General features: G+C 41.5%; 1 protein-coding gene across 5 annotated transcripts in view; it reads left to right on the top strand.

Moving 5' to 3' along the window:
- TBXAS1 (thromboxane A synthase 1) overlaps positions 1-20,370 on the top strand; it is a 228,095-nt gene that overhangs the window by 20,361 nt on the left and 187,364 nt on the right. The window contains exon 1 of one of the 5 annotated variants that reach the window (XM_053943899.1): positions 16,308-16,415. The exons of 3 other annotated variants lie outside the window; for them this stretch is intronic. The gene's annotated coding sequence lies outside the window, so the exon portion shown is untranslated. Of the gene's footprint in view, positions 1-16,307; positions 16,416-16,757; positions 16,809-20,370 lie in introns of those variants that run through there. One more of the 5 variants, XM_053943900.1, reaches the window with a different exon arrangement.

The following is a 20,370-nucleotide window of genomic DNA, read 5'->3' as shown; positions in this document are numbered from 1 at the left end:
GAGAGGCATCACAACTCCTTATAAAGTCAAGCAAAAATAATTCCATGATGCTTTCTCTCCCCATAAACAAACACTTCCATGGAGACTGTCTTTGGGGTAAGCAAACCTGGCCCCACAGTACTGAGTGCTAAACTAAAGATGAAAAGATGGTTGCTGGCCCAATAATCTTGAATACATTGAAATGAAGGTTAGTTCATACTCTCTTTCATGTGTACAGTAAGCAACAAATTACAAATCCTTAAAGTATGTTTTGTGTTTAGTAGAGAAATGGTTGTGTTTTTTGAGGCAGACAGACAATACCTCAAGCTTTCATCCAAACTGAAGTAAAGAATTGAAGCACCTCCTTTTTATGATTTTTCTGTTTTTAAAAAATGCTTTTACCCACTTTGTATGTAGCATTTGCACAGTGCAGGCATAAAAAGTGATCAGGGGAACAGTCTCTGCAGGCACTGGCAGGTTTTTACAGTGTGTACAAAGCTCTGGAAGAAGCACTTTTGAGAACTTTTTCCTCTGGCCACAAAATGGTCCTTAGCTGCAGAAAAATAAATTACTTTAAGATGGGAGCTTTTTATTTTTTTCATGAGTGTGTAGATGTTTTATGGTAAAATTAGATAATTGAAATGCTCTGGGTTTTTTTTTTTTTTCCTCCTTGTGTTTGTTTGTTTCTTGCTGTGGTTACCTATTGAGCACCAAACCAAATTGCTAAATATTTGCTAAACATAGTATAACACCAAAGCAAGACTGTCAAACATAGTCCAAATTCATAGCAAGGCAACAAGTAAATTTTTTAATTTTATTGTGAATATCTGAGGAATCAGCTGAGCATTTGTAAAGTACCTGAGCTCTTATCAGGCTGACTTCTAATGTGGTTTTATATCAGAATTTGTATAATGGAGGAGTGTGGAAGGAATTATTTCATCTGCTTAGCACTATCTATATGAAATACTCACCTAGAACAGCAGATCTAGTTGAACATTTCAAAGAAAAATAGCTTTCAAAGTATGCACTTTCTCTCTTCTAGGTTAAAAGAATTATGTAGAGGCTTAAGCAGTTAGCTGTATTCTGCCCTTTCATAGAATGCAATAGGGAATGATAATTTACTTTTGTGTTTAATATTATGCAGCTGTGGGCTGGCTGTAAAGTCTGGAAACATGCTTACACCCGTATGAGAGGCGTGCTCCACTTCCACTGTCTGTTAGAGAGATGGAAGAAGTATTGCTAGAAAACTCCACAGAGTGCTATAAAACTGTGTCAGGAGTGCGTTGCTGCAGGGATCAAATAACAACCTGCAAAAAGCTGCTGTCTGTTTTTCTGGTAGGATGCACATAGAAAATAGTGTACTTTTCAAAGGAAATTTTTAAAAGGCCAAATTTGACTGGGACTGGAAAGTCACCTTGAAAAGTAACGAGCACTTTGCATTCACTTGCTTTATTACTTGTATGCAAATTGGATACACATACATACAGCAGGAAAGGTATGGCCAGAGCATTTTCTTTCACATGTGACTCTTGAGGTATTAAATCAGCCAGCACTGTTAAATGGCTGCAGGGCAGGAAATTGGAGCTGGGTCCTGGAGCAGCGGAGAGTGAGGCTGGGCTGCCTAGGGGACTTCTCACTGGACCTAGAGGGAGCTTTTGTGGAACTCTCTGTAGCACATGGTGTCATGGCACAGTATGAGTCAAGGAAATGGATTTCAAAGACGGTGTAGTCAAGGGAAAATTGGGAGAATCAAGGAAGGAAGGAAATCAGTCAATATTGAGGTGCCTGAGCAAGTCACTGAGAAAATGGTGTTTCGGTAGAGGGTGTTGGGTAACTGTGGGGAATGCTGGTAGTATTTTCTGCTCTACTAAAGATGGAAACACTTTGTTAAATTTAAACTCGTCTAACTTTCAGCTATCTGGTTCTTATAGCAACCCTGTGAAGTGCATATGTGATATTGAAATGGATTTGATGGCTTGTGATGGAGTCTGTGAGATTAGAGTTCACTTTCCCACAATGATCCTCTCTCCCTGGGCTGCATTTTTGCATCCAGTACAGCTGTATTTGGCTATGGGTGTGCTTCTGCTGAAACCCTCCCTGGAGTTCAAAATGCCACAGTCTTGCTGGCATAACACTGCTAGCCGTGGGCATGTGTCAGCCCAGCAGGCTGTTGGTATACCTCTCCTTTCTTGGGATCCTGGTGTTAGGCAAAAAGTAAACACACAGTGGGGGCCAGGCAGGAGAGAGAGGGATGCTCAGAAGGGAGAGGGTGATGCCATGAGAGGTCACATTTCTGTAGGCTTTTCTGTACACTTTGTTCCTCCCCAGTTTACAAGCTGTGCTGGAGAAAAGGACTGATGTACAGAGATGTCAGACTGTGCCAGAGCAGAGCTGTGTTCTTACATAGCTCAATATAATGCTGTATCTGGGAAGAAAGCCTGAATTATTCACTCACTTGCATAACTGCATGTAAGAGTGTTTATAATCAAGGACTTGTGCTCTGTCCATATTTATGAATGACCAGGGCTGAATCTGGGCATAATTCCAGCACTGATACTGTGTATGAGTTGCACAACTGTTGTGAGTACATGACATTGCTGCTCCATGCGAGGCCATGGGACTGATGGGACATCTGGCAGAGTTTGTGCTCCCTGCTTTGAGCAGCTCATGTGCAGAGGGGACTGCTACTGTGCAAGAACAAAACTCGGCACACTTAGAAGTCCTTCCACTGATTTGGCCCCTGTCTTTGGCCAAAGCAGAGATCCTTCTCCCCCAGACAATTTAACTAGTTATGAGCCACCCCTTGAATTTACCAGGATTCTGTCTCCAGCAAAAATGGTAACTCCCTTACTCCAGTTATTAACACCCTTGAGTACTAATTGTTCACTCTTTCTGACTTTTATTAATGGCATATGGATATAGTGTCTTTATTGTAGTTGATGAATTATTGGACAAAGTGTTGCAATTAGTTTCACAGCTGCTTTGATCATTGATGTGAAACACTTGTACTTCTCTGGAGGCCACTTTAAATGGGAATCTGATCCAGACCATCATTACCAACCCCTTTTGCTTTCACCTTCAGGTGAAGGAATGGAAGCCTTGATGTTACCTTGGGAGAAAATTAGCAAAACTGCCGTGTTTGTTTCACTCACACTTCAAGATTCTGCTCCATACTGTGTTCTTCCCACACCCCACCTGGACTCCCCTCACAGGGGATCATTTACCCTCTAGTTACCACTTTGTAATGATCTAGTCACAGGCAGTCTGCTTGTTCTATTTTCCTCCTCTTCAAGGTCCCCTGTGTCAGGTGGCTGGGTCAGAGCCTCTGCTGACAGGACTAGTCCCAGAGTGGGTCTCCAGTCCCTCCTGGAAGTAATGAGAATCCTGTCAGTCCCCTGTGTCTGATTGTGTGAGGCACAAAGCAGTGAGACCTTCCTGCTCTGCAGATCCATGGTCTGGAGCAGAGGACTGCTGCTGCTGTTGTGTTCACTATCAGCCAATAGCTGCTGGCCAGTGTTCTGGATAAGGCTCTGCCTGCTGTACTGACATCCATCCAATTTGGGTAAATGCTGGATTAAGCAAGAGAGGCAGTGAGAAAATGTCATGCTGATTTCCCAGGAACAGCGTGTGATGTATAACTTCCTTGCCTCATCCTAAATGAATTAACACTGCTGTAGAAAATGGAAAAAACCCAAGCCTCTCTATTCTTTCTCCTTGCACATACTAGGAGAGGGAATTTGCCTTCCTGACCACATGCTGGCAGGTCAGTAGATCCCTTCTGAAATTACACAGAATTAAGGATCTAAAATAATGTTCCTGTGGTTGCATCACATACTCTAATTTCACTTCCCTGCCCAAAGTAATCTTTTCTCTTAGGAAATGCAATTTCAAGTTAGTGAGCAGTTATTCTACTTTTTTCTAGCAACTATGTGTAACTTTGGACAACATGAAGAGTTTGTTTTGAGAAGGAAGCATGGTTCCCAATTGTAACATGTCATGGGTCACTTGGTCATAAAAATATTCTGTTGTTTCTCTTTTGGAGATACAACAGAGTTCCCTCTGTTGCTTCTAGAAATGTGCATATACAAAACACACAGCAGTAGAGCTCTGAAAGAACTCACCTTCCAAACTAGTTGTTTACTCAACTCCTTTTCAAGTGTATTTTTGTCCAAAGCCAGGATACAGCATGTTGTTCATAAACTCTGCTTGAGGAGTTAAATTCCTCGTTGTTCTCCAATGGCTGGACCAGGGAATCATGGCATTGTCTGTATCTGGCAGCAAGAAAACAGTCCAACCCTAAATGGTTAACTTCCTTGGGACAGTCTGTCACCAATTACCAGGAATGGTTAGTTTTCTCTTTGAAGACTAACTCTCTTTGGGAGGAAGATGGTGGCTGCTGTTTTTAGAAAGCAAAAAAAAAAAAAAAAAAAATGCAATTACCTTTACTGAAGGAAGAGAGCAGCTCTAACAGGATTTTTTTATCAGACTATTTTTTTAGACTATTTGGGTATTTCAGTGATTATTACTACACTGCTCTTTTTCCTCAGGGGATGCTAGACTGTTCCAAAAGCATTTGTTAGTTTACTTAGGCATTAAAGGAGTCCTTATGAATTTCGATTTTCCTAAAGTACTTCAAAGTGTCCCTAGAGGCTCAAGCTGATTTGAACTTGACCTTTTCTGCCCAGTCTTGTCATATGTGTGAGCCCAAAGATTTTAAGCAAGAGGTCAGTGATTCTTAGTCTTTTTAAATACTTTGACCCGCATTATAAGAGGAAAAAATAAGCAAACCAGATTCATTCTGATCTACTCAGGAAGAAAGAGAGGAGATGGTTCCAGTGGGCCTTTTGTCACCCTCTCCTTAACCTGCTAGCTCTCCTGACCCAACTAGAACAAGCAGGAACAAAAACCAACAAATCCCAACTTTTAATACTCATTGCCTTGCTTCTAATAGTTTTTCTTTAAAATGTCTTTGGTCCTCAGGGCACCTTGAGATCTTAATGGTTTCTTTATATAAAATTTAAATAATGAAGCATGTGAGACATTTGCAATTGGAAAAAATATGAACTTCAGTAAAGCTGGTCACACTACTTGTGAGCTGTGTATATCACACAAAAATGTGTGGTGAGATCCTCCTCTGGGACTGTTCAAAATAACTGCAGTGACTCCAGCAGTGCTCTGCTGATGTATGTGAGGTGAAAATCTGGCTCACATCCTGTATTATCTTGCAACGTGACTGTGCAGCCATAACACAATCTTATTCAGCTCTTTGGGTTCAGGGGCAAAAGAAGTGCCCATGGTTATTTTTGGAAAAACACGTCATCAGAGGGGCTCATGTGATTCTCCCTCTCATATATTTATTTTTTATTGCTGTTGACCTATTGTTGTGGTTTAACCCCAGCTGGCACCTAAGCCCCGAGCAGCCACTTGCTCTTTCCTCCACTGGTGGGACAGGGAAAGAATCAGAGGAGTAAAAGTGGGAAAACTCATGGGCTGAGATAAAGACAGTTTAACAGGTAAAACAAAAGCCATGCACACAGCAAAGCAGAAAAGGGAATTAATTCACCCTTTCCCATGGGCCTGCAGGTGTTCAGCCATCCCCAGGACAGCAGGGCCCCAGCACACACAGCAGTGCCTTGGGAAGACAAACACCATCACTCCCAACATCCTCCCCTTCCTCCTCCTCCCCCCAGCTCTACACACTGAGCATGGCACCCTGTGTCATGGAACGTTCTTGGGTCAGTTGGGCTCAGCTGTCCTGGCTGTGTCCCCTCCCAGCTTCTTCTGCACCTCCAACCTCTTGATGCTGGGCTGGTGTGAGGGGCAGAAAAGGCCTTGACTCTGTGCAAGCACTACTCAGCAATAATCAAAACATCCCTGAGTTATCAACACTGTTTTCAGCACAAATCCAAAACACAGACCCATACCAGCTACTGTGAAGAAAATAAACTCTATCCCAGTCAAAGCCAGCACACCTACATGAATTATTTTGATGTTTGGAGACTTTGAGAAGACTATTTCAGTATTTTTCTTCCCTTAATGGAGCTGGATATTTTGTATTTTCCTCTTTCTATTGTTTCATGGTGTTGGTAGCTATACAGATAAGGCATTATTTTGCACATGATGCAATACAGCTCTTGCTTTTCTTGAAAGGTATGCCTGACCACACCTCTTTTCACTTTCTAGGTGTCTCTACACAGCCTGCATTCTTCTTCACTATTTAAAATAGAAATTGGTCTGCTTGAGGGTTTTGTGGGTCACATACTTCTCATTTTCCCTGAAATCTGAGCCCTCAGACCTTGCAATCAGCTACAGATAATTCTGACAGTTCTTTTTCCCTTTTTGACCCTTTGCTTCAGTCCCTGTGCTACAAAGGAGCATGAGGGCTATTGGTGTCCCTGATATCAGGGTTTGCTACTGATCCAAAAAGCCCCTTGAACATATTCATCCTGTTTATATGCCAGTGTCTCTTCCGATAGCGTTAGGCAGGAGGAAATTTGGAGAGTAATTTATTTTTATAAGCACAGAGCACTGCCCGTTTTCCTGTAAGGCTTAAGTCTTTAAGCTCTTAAAGACTGTTTGGGAGCATGAAGCAACAAGGTACAACTGGACGTTATCACCAGCATTCTTCTTTAAACTATTTTTATTTGCACACACTTTATCTCCAGCATTTCTCCAGTCTAAGAAGATCAAGCAGATGCCACATGTACAGTGTAGCCCAGACAGCCAGATGACACAGTACTGTTTTGATTTGAAAGTCAGACTTCTGCTAAGCATCACGGGGAAAAACTTTATCTCTGCACGTAGTGCTGAGGGGTGTGGGAAGAATTCATTCCCTCTGTCAGTGGAGCTGATCTAGATTTTCCATTGCAGTCTTTAACTGCAAGTCTACTTGCTACAGGGGTCTTTTCTCCAAAGCAGCTCTCAGACCCTGCCATGAAATGGTAGATCCACCAGCACTGTACAGGTTCCTCTCCCTCATTTGTTTCTCCTCTGAAATTCCCTTGCTGTGAAGCAAGTGCAGAAGCCTTTCCTTGGTGCTCACATAAAGGCAAATGAAAAGGCTTTGTGTTCTTTTACTATCCCATGTTCTAATGAAGTGCAGTTGCGACCTTGGTCCTGCGGGAATGAAGATTGCCAGTGCCCCAAGTTACTGGCTTGCTCCCAAGAAATATGTAAACCATAAAGGTGGTTCTTGAAATGAAGAGCTTTGAAATAAGACATTGTCAGTAGATTGTAATGTAGTTAGTCATCTGGACTGACATAGGTTTGGGGTTGCAGTTTGCTGTTAAGGGCAAAGTCTTGTCCCTTACAAAAATTCTTAAAATAAAATTTCTTTTAAAAGCATGAGGTCATCTCATTCAGTGGAAAATTAGGTTCATTTGTCTTCCCTGCTGCAAGGTGTGCATAAATCAGGCTGTGTTATGATAGAGGTGCTCACTGAAACAAATTCCTAATAAAAGAATAAACATGGAAGCAATCCATCTGTACCTTCCACATTCCTCAGTGACACCTTCCTAGAAACACAGCCTGGAAGGGGACTGGTGCGGTTGATGGGGCCTACCACTTGCTAGTAAGCACTGAGAAATGAGGAGATATCTTTAAGTTAATTCTGTTTCCCAAAAAGTAAATCAGATTCCCAGTATACTTTTATTTTGCCAAGCTAATCCAGCCCGCACAGGGCTTTCCTTCAAAAGCTGGGGCACTAAAGCAATGTGGAGAGCTCCTTCCATTAGCTCAGGTGTGTGTCATCTGGTCTTGTTGGTTGCAGTACAGTCCTGAATTTAGCTGTTGAAGCTGGCAACCCAGCATGTTTATAAATACCTTTGTTAACCTCCTTCCCTGCTTCCTCTTTCTCCACTTCCAAGAAAATCCTGCTGTCAAAAAAACCCACCTTGTAACATGTCCAAATACAAGCATGCCATTCTATCTAGGTTAAATTTTGCATAGGCTTTGCCTGGGTTTTTTCTGGATTGCAGTCTGTCTCAACCAACTAGATTATATTTTAATAACACTTGATAAATGGATGCTTATGACAAATGTCAAGAGCTTACAAGGTATTCCTTGTGAGACATGGAGGAAGCATAGGAGAGGCTTGACTGGTTTCATCCACATTTCCAAGTTACTGATCCTAAAAATTGAATTGAATACTGAAAAGTGTTTAGATTTGAGAGTGTGGTGATTGAGAAAGAAGAGAGAAGTGCTTGTCCTTTAGGGAAGAGGCGTTACTCTAAAGGAGCTTTAGCATAGAATTTTACTTCTTATACAGTGCCTTTTGCTTTAAGTCTTCTAAAGCTCAATAGACAAACCAGGAATTCTTGCAAGAGTGGGGTTTTTCCCATCTAAGGGTGGGAGAGCTTGAAAACAGAGAAATTATTTGACACTGATGCACAAGTCCACATCAGAGCTAAGAATGGACCCAAAATTCAGGCTTTCTTGGCAGTGTGCTAGCCCTTAAGCACTAGATTGGGCTTGTGTGAAGAAGAAGTAGCATGAAACTATCACTCTCCAGTGTAGCTGCAGTGCTTCCTGCACACTGACAAAAAAGTGAGCCCTCTATAATAAATTCCAGGAACCTTATTTCGGTTGTTCTGCAGATAGTGATTACAGAATGAGGGAAAAGTTGTGGTAGCAATGAATGCCTTGTCACTGTCTGAAAGCTGCCTTGGCTTGTCTATGCCTTTCCTGCCCTGCATCATAAGGAATCAGGCAAGTTCCTAGTGGGTTTGATGCATATTTGGTCTCCATGTAAATGATGTGAACTGCAAGGGAGGATACACAGTACTCATCCAAACTTAATGCCCATCCTAGGTTGTTTTTGAAAAGGCATTGCCAGCATTAAATGGCTGCTGTTAGAGAAAACAGATTTTTCTGATATTTCACTGCCTGCTCATCTGCTGCTGCTCTGTGTAGCTTGTTTCCCCACAAGACCCCTGTGTTGAATGATTAACACAGGCATTTGTCCTGGCAATCTGGGGCAGGTACCCAGAAGAGGTGGTCTGGAATAATGATGGGAAAAGGAGGGGCCTTTGTGCTTCTTCACCTGTGTGAGTTGCCCAGGGGAGCCACCACAGACCCTCCAAGGTGTCATTTGTGCCACGTCTGTGTCCTCACTGGCTCTTACAGCTCTGGCACAGCAGTGCCTGTCCCTCAGCACCAAGGTGTGACTTGCAGCTGGGCATGAATCCTGCTTCACCAGTCCCTTCCTTAGTAGGATCTGCTGGTGCACTTCCAGCCATGCCTCACAGTACTGAGAAACCTTTCAGAAACAGCATCTGTATAGGATCGGGGGTGTGGAGTGAGAGGTGGGGAGGGTTGTGTAAACCATCTCTAAATAAAGATTTGCTCCTGCTGTCTGTGGTTAATATTGATTTAACATATTTTTGCTACAACTCAATTTAGTCTTTACTCTCATCCAGCTGTGGGAGCTCTGGTTTGCAATTGCCTGTGCGATTAATCCTTTTGTGCATTTCTTTCATTGTGTGCATAGTGTCAACTCTCACCTAGCACATCACATGCTGAAAAAATCCAGAAACCTGCCTTGTTTTCATTTGCTCTGTTGCACATACACATCAGTGTTTTGGGGTTTTTTTCCCAACAAAATTATCTATGAAAACAATGCTGTAGTGTTAAACTTACATCCCTCCTTCCTTCCCCTTCTCCCACACCCTTCCATCCTTCCTAAACCCGTTAAAGGTATATATAATCATTTGGCTTTCCTGGCTTACTGCCCTATTTTTTACACGAACAGCAAGGCACAAGAGCACCTGTGGGCTTTATAAAGGTCTCATTCATCTGATGGGCTTGTGCAGCACTCGGCATGGGGAGGAGGAATACATGCAAACAGAGCAGGAGGAAATACTGAAGGTGTGCTTATGGGAGAAACTACAAGGAGCACAGGAGGTAGAGTGAGGGTTTTTTTGAGTTGAGGCCTTCTTTATGTACTTTCTGCTGACTGAGGGAGGCGAGTGCTCACCCCAGTCACCAGCCTCAACTCTGCCACATAATGCACATTTGTGTCTGTAGATCATTGCCCCCTCTTGTCCTGTCAGCTCTGACTTCTGTCCTGTGCCTGCTGGGCAGGGACTGTCCTCTTGCTGCCTCTTGTGCTTGAGGGAGGTGGCAGTGGGACACGATGTTTGACTTCATGTGCACAGTCACGCTGGTGTGACAGCAGTCCAACAGGACAGTAATATTTGTTGTGTTTTACTCTCCCCCCCCCCTTTTTTTTTTTTTTTTTTGGGCAAATAAGTAAGGGATCATATGGACAGGAAAAGCAGTTTGTGGAAACTTTCTATTCCTGTGAATATGCACATCCTGCACAGGTTTATCTTGAAGTTTGATGTTCTTTATGCTGAGTAATTAAAATAGTTTCACCTTTTTTTTTTATAATTTTGAGAAAAGTTCTTGCAATTTTTTTGGTCTGTCCCTTTATAGAAAGCCAAAGTAGTGTAAATTAATCTAGAACTGGTATGAAGGTGCCTATACTATCTTGTCTGTAATGAATTTACTCAGTGAAAGGTTTATGTGAAGGACAAGACCTACTGAAATTAAATGCTCAACACTCCTCCTGTATTCTGCTCTGCTCTCACTGTTTACATGTAGGTGACCCTTATTTTAAGATCAGTGAGATTCTCTTGCTTGCAGAGAACATGATTAATTAACTAAGGGGCAGTAATTCTGTAATCAGTAACCTGTGCAGTGTTACCAGCCCAGATGAATCAGCCTGGTTGTGCATCCACAAAAGCACCATAATGGACATTTCTCCTTCCACAAAGGGAGGCTGTGCTGGTCCTCCTGGGCACAGAGTCCGTTTCTGGAAGGGGCAGTGAGAGCTTGTGGTAATGAAATGCCTGAGGCAGACACTGGCTTTGCCAATGGGAAGCTGGGCCTGAGTCTGAAGCTCTACAGAGATGTGTCACCCCTCTAGAGTGAGTTCAAACTTTGGTGGAGGAGTACTTTAATTTGAGACAAAGTGATTAAAGGAGCTCTGGATTTTTCTTTCCCTCTGCCAGAAGAGAAGCACCATGTGGCCAGGGTAGGATGTATGTCCCACCTTTTCATATCAGTGCTGCTATCATGCTCTTGGAGAAATAAACTGTGTATGATTCTGTACTGCAAGATGGTGATGTGCAGGGAAGATGAAGATGTGTGGTCCTTGATGGATACAGCTCTGCTGGCAGAGCTTTGTGTGCTCTGGTTCCCTTAGCAGAGCTCCCCTTGCTCCTGGGCAGGTGACTTGGCTATGCTGCAGTGATACACAGGGCAGGGTGTGTGGTCAGTTTTGCATACAGGTCATCCTGTAACAGTATGGATTCTGTCCTGCAGTCATACTTTTGCCACGGCTGTATGCAGGACAGCAGGAAAACGGTGTAGGTTGCCTTCCTCCCACCCCAGGGTTAGGCCAGCTGTAGTTCTGGGTTAAATCCTCAACAGAAAACAGCAGAGTTAGATAATATGAGGTTGTAGAGTTTTTAAGAAGCTGTTATGTATTTTTTTTTCCTTTAAAAACGTGTCAGGTAAAATTTATTTCCACAGAAGTCAGTGGACCTCTGTTGCTATAAAATCATATTAAGAAAGATCATACTTGAACTCTGGCTTATGGTGTTAGTGGGGTTTTCCAGGTCTTTCTTAAGATTGTGTTCCTGTTGATATGTCAGTAACAGATGAGCATTTAGAATCTCATGTAGTTTAAGAAGCCTTGAAGGTATTTTCCACTCGATAAGGTCTGTTTTTGAGAACATATTGTGTTTATCACAGGTTATCTGATCACATCCCTTATAACTTTCTCAAAAAAAAAATCAAATTCTTAGAATAAAACAGCACTGAAAAAAAAACATTTGAGTGTTTCCTATTATAGTGCCCCTTAACCTATCTGTCAAAATCTTTTTTTCCTTGTAATATATATTTGCATAGTGCCTAAGTGCTGAAGTGCATTTTCCTGGTGTTATGGCTTGCATGAAATGTAACTCAAAAAAAGTGCAGCACACCTTCTACAAAGGCTTAATACATGACTTAAGCGCTACTTAGAGTTTAATGTAAGCCCTGTTTTGATGGGCTGAAGTAGGATACCTGCTGACTCTTTGCACAGTGATTAATTTCACCTCTGAGGTTGGAGTCGCAATTGATGTTAATAAAGGGATGGCTTACATGGAAAGCAGGCAGCATGAGGACAAGTGTGGAGGCCCTGCCTTCAGCTGGAAATGGTAATAAGTGTGGTGGGCTAAATTTGACATGGCTTTTTTATAGCTTGTGAAATATAGGAATGGGTATGGTTGTGAAAAATATAAATGAAGGCATGTTTTCTGCTTTCCACTGCTTAGAATGCAGTAATAAACAGCAGTAGGAAAGTCAAAGGTATGGATGGGAAAGAGAGTGTCAGGGTCAGTCTGGGAATCTCCCGAGATGCTGAGCCCAATCCCCAGTGACTGCAGGCATGTAAGTCTTTCCATAAACTCATAAAACTTTAAGGCTCCATCTTATTAGGTGAATTTGGCTTCTCTATGCAAATAAGCTCAGTTAACACGTCCTTGTCTTCATGCCTCAAACCTCATTAATTTGAGGCGATTTATTTAGGAGACCAGTAAGAGATGTGGTTAGGAAAGAAGTAAAAGGGCCAAAATATTCAGCATAGTGGGTGGATTTTGTGAAAACTTTTGCAGAGTTGTAGATTTCTTTCTCATATCTATGGAAACAGGAAAAAAAAAAAGATGGGAAGACTGATGCCTTTGGTAGAAAAGAGACAAGACACAAAAAGAGAGTAAGTGAAAGATGTAAGAAAGTGTTGTGTGATTTTTCAGTCCATAAAAACAAAGATGAGAAGACTTAAATTTTTAATTCTGTTTGCAGAATATAAATACCATGTTGAAGGGGAGGGGGTTTTTAATTCACTGATTATAGCTGGAAATTCAGGCACGGTCTCATGAAAGCTGAGTAGTGAGCAGAAGCCAGCACTGTGGAGCAGTTGTGTGATATGTGACAGCCAGCAGATGCAAAAAGCAAACATCTGTTATATTGCCCAGCACCCATGAGCAGCTTTGTGCCTGAAGAACAGGGCAGGGTCTGCATGTATATGTTAAGACTTTGAAATGTCACTGGCAGTGGGGAAGGGAACACATCTGAGGCTTCTTTGTCACCTCCATAGATTGGTACCAAAGTGGGGAGTGTGTACCCCAAAGGATATACAAAATAATCCATTAGAGTGCATGAAGAAAATATTTTTGTATCTCTAATTAGAAAAAAAAAAGGATTAATGCATCTTTATCTCACCCTTTTTCAATTTCCATTTTTGCATATGCTTTATAATGTACATAATTTGTTAATGATGTACTACATGTATATAATTTATAAATATGTACATACCATATGTTGGGGGATGTGATCAGAAATGTTGTACTCAGAAACAGAAGTAACTAATTGGTAAGATACAGTATGACAAGTTGGACAATGCATTTTTTAATGCAGATCTGCAGTGTGCTGTGGACATTACTTCTCTGAAAGTCTTGCATAGGGATGTTCATCCATCAGAGAAGCCCAGAGCTAAAATGGCTTCTTCAAAATGTTTTGGGATATGGCTGAGCACAGAGGTGAAACTGGAGTGCTGGCATTGTCCATTTCTACATCAGGTTAAAGCATGTATAAAGTAGGAGGTATTGGGAACATGATCAGTGTTGTCACAGTGAATTTAAGAAGTGGGTTAAATCACTTATTTGTTAATTAATAAGTAATATTCATGTTGCCCAAGTTATTAACGTGCTTCACCCTCAGACACTCTACCACCTCTACACCAAGGGCAAAATCCTTATATTGCCTTTATGATGCTAAAGCTTATTGCTGCTTTCCAGAAATCAGATTTTGTCAGCCCTTTTTATTCTAGCAGTACAGCCAATTAACAAAACCATATCAAATGAGATTATGTGCAGAGTGGGTCTGATCCAAACCCCACTGATGTCAGGGCTGGAACTCCTACAGTCTTCAGCATATTTGCTGTAAGGCCCAGGATACAGAGCTTGTTGAAATAGGGTGGTTGAGTGAGTCCCTATCCTTTTTCAATAGGTTTGATTGAGCTGTGCTAACAATTTTCCCCCAAATGGGAAAAAACAGATAGCAGCGTGTTTGCATACGCGCCTGTGCTCCCCTCCTGCCTCTCCCCCTCCTCCCTGCGCGCACATGTATTTAGCGCAGAGGCAGACGCGTGGTTGTGTCAACTCACTGACATGAAGCAGCATATCTCTGATAAAACTGGGACTCTGTTTGATGTAGTTACAGTCAAATGTGCTTGATTTGAATAAGAGATTTTTTTTTTAATCTATTTTTATGCAGATTTTTAAAGCTTGTAAGGTAATGAGTCAATAAGACAGCTATTAACACTTCAATCTTTCTGATACCCAGAATAAGAGAAAGAGATGGATGAGATCTGGCTGTTGTAGATTTAGTCAGCTTTTCATGCTTCAGTTCAGTTAGCCTTGGTTTTATATGCTGAGTTTTGTGTTTGAGTAGTTCCAGATTTTTGCAAATGTGAGGTTCAACTACATGAAAGACTGTTTAGGTGTGCTGAGATGTGCTTCCTTCCTCCATTTCCACCTTTATATTTCTCTCATGATGTTTGTTTTTTGAGATAATTGCACAATAACTTTCAGTAACCTAAAAAATCATGTGATAGGACTGCTGCTCATGACTGTCCTCATGTTTCTCTGTATTGATCACAGCAGGCTTGAATAATGAGCTTCAATTTTTCTCTTCAGTGCAAGCCATGGAAACACTGCGTCCAACTATTTGAGAGAAAAAACCCATAGAAAACACTTGATTATATATTTTAGAAAGAATTTTTCTTTTTTTCTTAATGTATGGTCCTGGCATAAATGACAGACACTAAATCTTTTGTTTATTTTGCTTGCCCCTTTCAGCATATGATCGTAGTTATACTCTCTGGGAGTTGCCTGTGTACAAACACAGGGTGCTATTGAATGTATGAAGTGTGCCTAACATTCACATATTGATGAATACTACATGTTCAGACTCACTAATTACACATGACAGTGCAGGTAATTAGGGGTTTGTGTAGGCACGCACTTGGTGGAGTGGTACAGACAGTTGTGAGTTTCAGCTGTGTGAAAATTGTGTCTCTACTCTTCAAATTACAGCTTTTGAGGGCTAAAGAAATTCTGTAAACAGAGCAGGTAGGGCAAACCCAGCAGTTCACTTGTTGCCTTACAGACACTCGACAGACAGGCAGCATTCTGCTTCCTGCTGACTCGGCATTTCTCAGGGGTGACCTACAGGCCTGTGAGTTGGTGGGATGCTTTCTCAAAGCCCTGTCCCCCTTTCTCAGATGCAGACAAATCCTTCATTGTTCATCTCATGCTTCCTCTCTTGCATTTCCTCTTCCTTCTATACATATTATTTCTTCCTTGTATTACAAGTGCAGCGGCCAGAGGTTTCATCTGGGTGTTTCTGTCAAGTCTTCTGGCCAATGTGATAGAAAGTTACTCCCTCTGCTACCTTCAGGTTCCTGTATTTGGGCACATACATGTACCTAACATGATGATTTCTTTTTTTCTTTAGAAAAAGTTGTGTGCCTGCCACTTCCCTTTGTTTCTTGAGAATTCCTGTTCAATATCTGATTAAGAGAGAGCCTCTTTATTTGGGTAGCAGAGTGTTGCTTTAGGAGCTTTGTCTTTTGACACCCGTGTTTTAAAAACGTGGCTGCAGGCAGCGATGCAAACTATATAATTTTTCTCCTTTATAATGAGAGAAACACTGAAATACATTTCTAATAAAGGGGGATAATGTGATGTGGAATATGCAGCCTCTGGGTTATTTCTTGTTGTTTTTTAATTAAATCCAGAAAAGTTTGTTTTGCTTAAGATCTTTGTAAGCTGAGAATTGTGGTGTGCCATTTGTGTGCAGAATTGCTCTTCTGCTGCCTGAACAGAAAAAAGACCGCATCCAATTCACTGGCAAGGTGGATAAGCTGGGACAGCTAATATGGATGCTGTAATTACTGCATACCCGGAGTTCCTTGGCTTCCTGAGCTGCCATGCCATCTTCCATAAGCACTAAATTATCTTTAAGAACAAAGAAAAGCTGCCACATGCTTGCAGCATTTGAGAGATGCAACCTATTTTATCACCAGCCACAACTTGCTAATGGAACAATAGGAACCACAGCAGCCTTGGATGACTGGTCTGAGGATGTTTTGTAGGGCCTCTGAGTCATCTCCCATCTATTTGTTGTAATGTTTCACCAACCAGGTGCAGGCAAGTCCCAGACACCCTTTGACCAACATGCCAACTGCCATAACTGTAAAAAACTCTTTTTGTAAGCTGAGCCACAAGCAATTCAGATAAGCTGGTCCCCAAATTTTGCCCCACTGCCGTATACTGCCATCAAACTCTTCCTTTTTTTTCCTTCTCAGATGCTGGTTTCTAACATCACAGGTCAGTCTTTTACTGCTGTGCTCCATAGCAAGAAAAGCTATAATGGGCTGGGTGCCTTAGAAAGCCTGTACTCAAGCAACCAGAGGCAAACCTGAAAAAAAAACGGCTGGGCTCTGCCATAAAATACAACTCTGTTCAAACAGACTTGCTCCAGAATAAAAAGCAGCTCTTCTTCTGCCTTTGACCTGTCAGGAGAGAAGAGTAATAACTCAAGTTAAATTTTCAGGAGGTTTAAGCCCACAGATGGCCTGGCCATAGTAACAAGTCTCAGGTGCAATACATGCTGCTATTGAATAATTAATCTTGCTTGCCTGTGTCTCCTAAAGTAGTAAACCAGTGCAAGCATGGGTGCTGAAGGATATGTGGTCTCCCCTGGATGCTCGTGTCTTGAAGGTGAGACTAAGCCTTCTTAATGTCTAGTATTATGAGCCAGTTAGACAAATGAGCTGTTTCTTGGTTTATATTGGAGGGGAAAGTTTGTTAGAGATTCACTATATCAATATGTCTTTTAGAAAGTGCTCTGTGTACTGGAGAGTGTGTTTGGGTGGCTGACTTTGAAATACTCAGTTCTTTCCGCTTTTTCCCCCTTCCTTGAAAGATGCTTTATGTTACTGGCAGTATCCTCTGATGATGATGTGCTGGATTTGTAAACATCAAAATGGTTACTACATTGTGGTCTGGCATCTCTGTAACTTTGCCCTTTAATAATAATATTTCCCTGTGAGCATGAAGTTTCTTTTTTTTCCTTTCAAAGAATTACTATTTCCAGTTGTTGCATGTGGGTTTTTTTGGTTTTTTTTTTTTTTATTTGAAAATTATTTTTGATTTATTTATGAAGAGAGTGAAAGACTTGTGGAATGGTTTGTATCCCAAATACACTTTATTTGTATAAGGAAGAGAGACTTGACTTTCCTTCTAGAGGTTTTTCTGTTGTTTTTTGATAGAAGACTGCTTGTCCTGAAATATATTTAATGAAAGTGTGGTAGGACAAGGTAACAAATGCTAGATTCTAATAAACATTTCAATACTGAAAAGCCTAAATGTGTCTGGGACTGCTTGGCTAATTGTTAGCTGGCTTGGTGTCCTTGCTTAGGCTTCCATTCAAAGAGGCAAAGTATTTGTCTTTGCAGATAATCTGTGGGCAATTTCTATCCAAAGTCTTTTTGTAGCTGCCTTTAGCTGTGTGACTGTATTGCTGTGGAAGAGGCCAGTGCCATGACTTTGTCACTGATTTCTATTGGTAGCACAAATCCCTCTCTGATGAGAGAGGAGGAAAATAGTCCCTCTTCCATCGACAGCAAACAACAACTAGAGCAATAGTTTATCACTTGTTTATTTATAGACCAGAATGAGCTATGCTTCTATCTAGTTTGACTTCCTGGTTTTTAAGGCTCTGTATTTTTCTTTAGACTTTGTAGGGGGAATTTGCTGTGTGGTGTGGGGCTTTTTTGGTTTTACTTTTTTGTTGTTGTTGTTGCTTGTTTAAGAAATAAAGAGGATTCTTCTAAAAGCTGAAAGCTGCAGCGAGTCCATTAGCTTTCCTGGTAGACTGTTTTAATCTTTACATGCCCTCAGCCCCAGGAAATGGCATCTGAATCCAGGATTTCATTTCTGAAATGTATATACCCCACTCTGTGAATATTTTGGTTTTGTCCTGGAAGATGGGGAACTGCTTGCTGTTAGAGCTCGTTCAAAGTAAGTATTTGTAGGCAGCAGTCTACAGGCACTTCTGTTGAATATACTGCACTGACATTTAAAAGCTTGCTTTATTTTCTCTTCCCCATCCTTAGATCTCTTTCAAAATGTCCTTTGAGCTCCACCCACTACTTCCATGTTTTTCCTGACAGTACTTTGTGTAGCAGTAGAGTAGTTTCCCCAATGCTCCATGTGTTGTTTCCTCACATGTACCTGGTGGCCCCTTTTTGAGAGGAGGTTGTGGTGGGGTGGGGATCAGTCTGTTCTCTCAAGGAACAAATGATAGGACAAGAGGAAATGGCCTCAGGTTGTGCCAGAGGAGGTTTAGGTTGGGTATTAGGAGCTACTTCTTCATTGAAAGGATTGCCAAGCACTGGAACTGGCTGCCCAAGGAAGAGTCACCATCCCTGGAGGAATTTGAAAGGCATAGACAGGGTACTTAGGGATATGGCTGGGGGTGAGATTGGTGGTGGTAGGTTGATGGACAGTTTGGTGGTTTAGTTGCTGCATCAGCTTGAGCAGGGATCAGATGAACATAGAGAAAGCAGCAAGAGGGAATATGGGGAGGTGGGTTGTAGGGAGAAGGTTGCACTTTTTTTCAGCAGCAGTCAGCTCTCTGATTGCTTGAGCTGCCTCCTGAAGTCGTACTGTAATAGATGACCTGCTGCCTGAATTGTACCCTTAGAAATGCATGGCCAGGGTGGATTGGTCACTGTTCAGGTGAGTGGGATCATTGCTGGTGATGTTTGATGCCCAACAGCTATCAAACAGCTGTTGGAACAGATTTCTGACAATGAGTCCTATGGCCATGCCTATGTCCATGGCAGCAGGATGCTACAGAGAGGTTGTGGACACATTCCTTAGCACAGAAAATCTGGGGTCAGATTTAAGCAGCTATAATTCATTATTTCTGTTACTTGTAAGTAAGAAACTATATCTGTAAATCCTCCTAGTAAGAGTCCTGTGGATCAATACCTCATGAAAGTCCCATTTTGTGGTCAAGCACTGAGCCACTTTTAGCTTGTCTAGGTTGGTGTCATGTTAGTTCTCAGTGTAGTGTGTAAAATGTCCTTCAGGCGAGATGTTATGTGGTCTTGTGTTTCTAGTGCATTGGACTAGCCCAAGCAGATGCTGTTGGGAGAGTTGTAGTTATCATCCATACCCATACACCTGTCAAGAAAACTAACCCTAAAGCCACTCCAACTCAAAATGAAAGGCTTGTTTGACAATATTGAAATACATTTAATTACATTCTCCTCAGTTATTTCTTCTTAAACGTCTTGTTAATGGCATTCTAAAATGATAGTTCCATTATTTCTCCTAAGGATGATGTCAGGTTTATCGTTACCTCTGTTTCCCTCTTGCCCTTTTAGATTTTGGCATTATGCTGCTTATCCTTCAAATGTTCTGAATTGTGCTAGTGTTAAAAATCAGTATTGTTGGTACAGAGAACCTTAGACATTTTGTTAGGTGTATGTTATGTGATGCTACTTAATTTTGAAAATGTTCATCTTCAGCAGGATGCTGCCTTGTTTTTTCTTCAGTTATGAGTTGTACCTTTTCTATTGTATAAGTGCAAGAAATTATTTTTGGAAGTTTTGTCTGAATACTGATGCCTGTAGATGCAAAAGAGAAATCAATCAATTTTCTAAATCAGTTCATCAAGTCATCCACCCAATTCCTTCCTCACATAGCTTCCATTTTCCCCCTTTTCACTTCTGAGAATTGTTAAGGTTTGTGTTTTTTGGGGTTTTTTTTTTTTTTTTCCTCTATTTTATCTCGAGGACAGGGAGGTTGCCACTGTAGGGAGCCTTTACTCCAACTTTCAGATCCTAGGCTAATGTGTAGTCATGGATTGGTTCTGGTCCTTTGCCTGGGTTGGAAATATCAGGAATTGAGAAGGATTAGGTTCTCCAGTGGGACAGCCCAAAGAATAGAATAGAACAAAACTAACTGGAACTGGTGGGACTGTAGCACAGAAGATCTTCAGCCTTGCATATTAAGCTTTCCTTGAACAATGTTCAGTAAGGGAGCTCCCCAAGGAGGGATTGGGGATCCCAATGGATTCCAGTCCATTCTGGAGGGGAATGGTGTGAATGACATATAGCAGAGTATCATCCACACCTCTGCTGCAGATGCATCTATGAGGAATAGATTAATGTTAAAGTTGGATGTTCAGAGTGAAAAACCCATCAGTGGTGTATAGTAACTCTTGTGGAAAAAACATAAAAAATGGTTGAGTGTTAATTTTGCTCTGTGG

The sequence above is a fragment of the Vidua chalybeata genome, chromosome 5 (genome assembly GCF_026979565.1).
Source record: "Vidua chalybeata isolate OUT-0048 chromosome 5, bVidCha1 merged haplotype, whole genome shotgun sequence".
NCBI classification, from domain to species: Eukaryota; Metazoa; Chordata; class Aves; order Passeriformes; family Viduidae; genus Vidua; species Vidua chalybeata.
The sequence above is the reverse complement of the archived record's forward strand: the minus strand, read 5'-3'. Positions and strand labels throughout refer to the sequence as shown.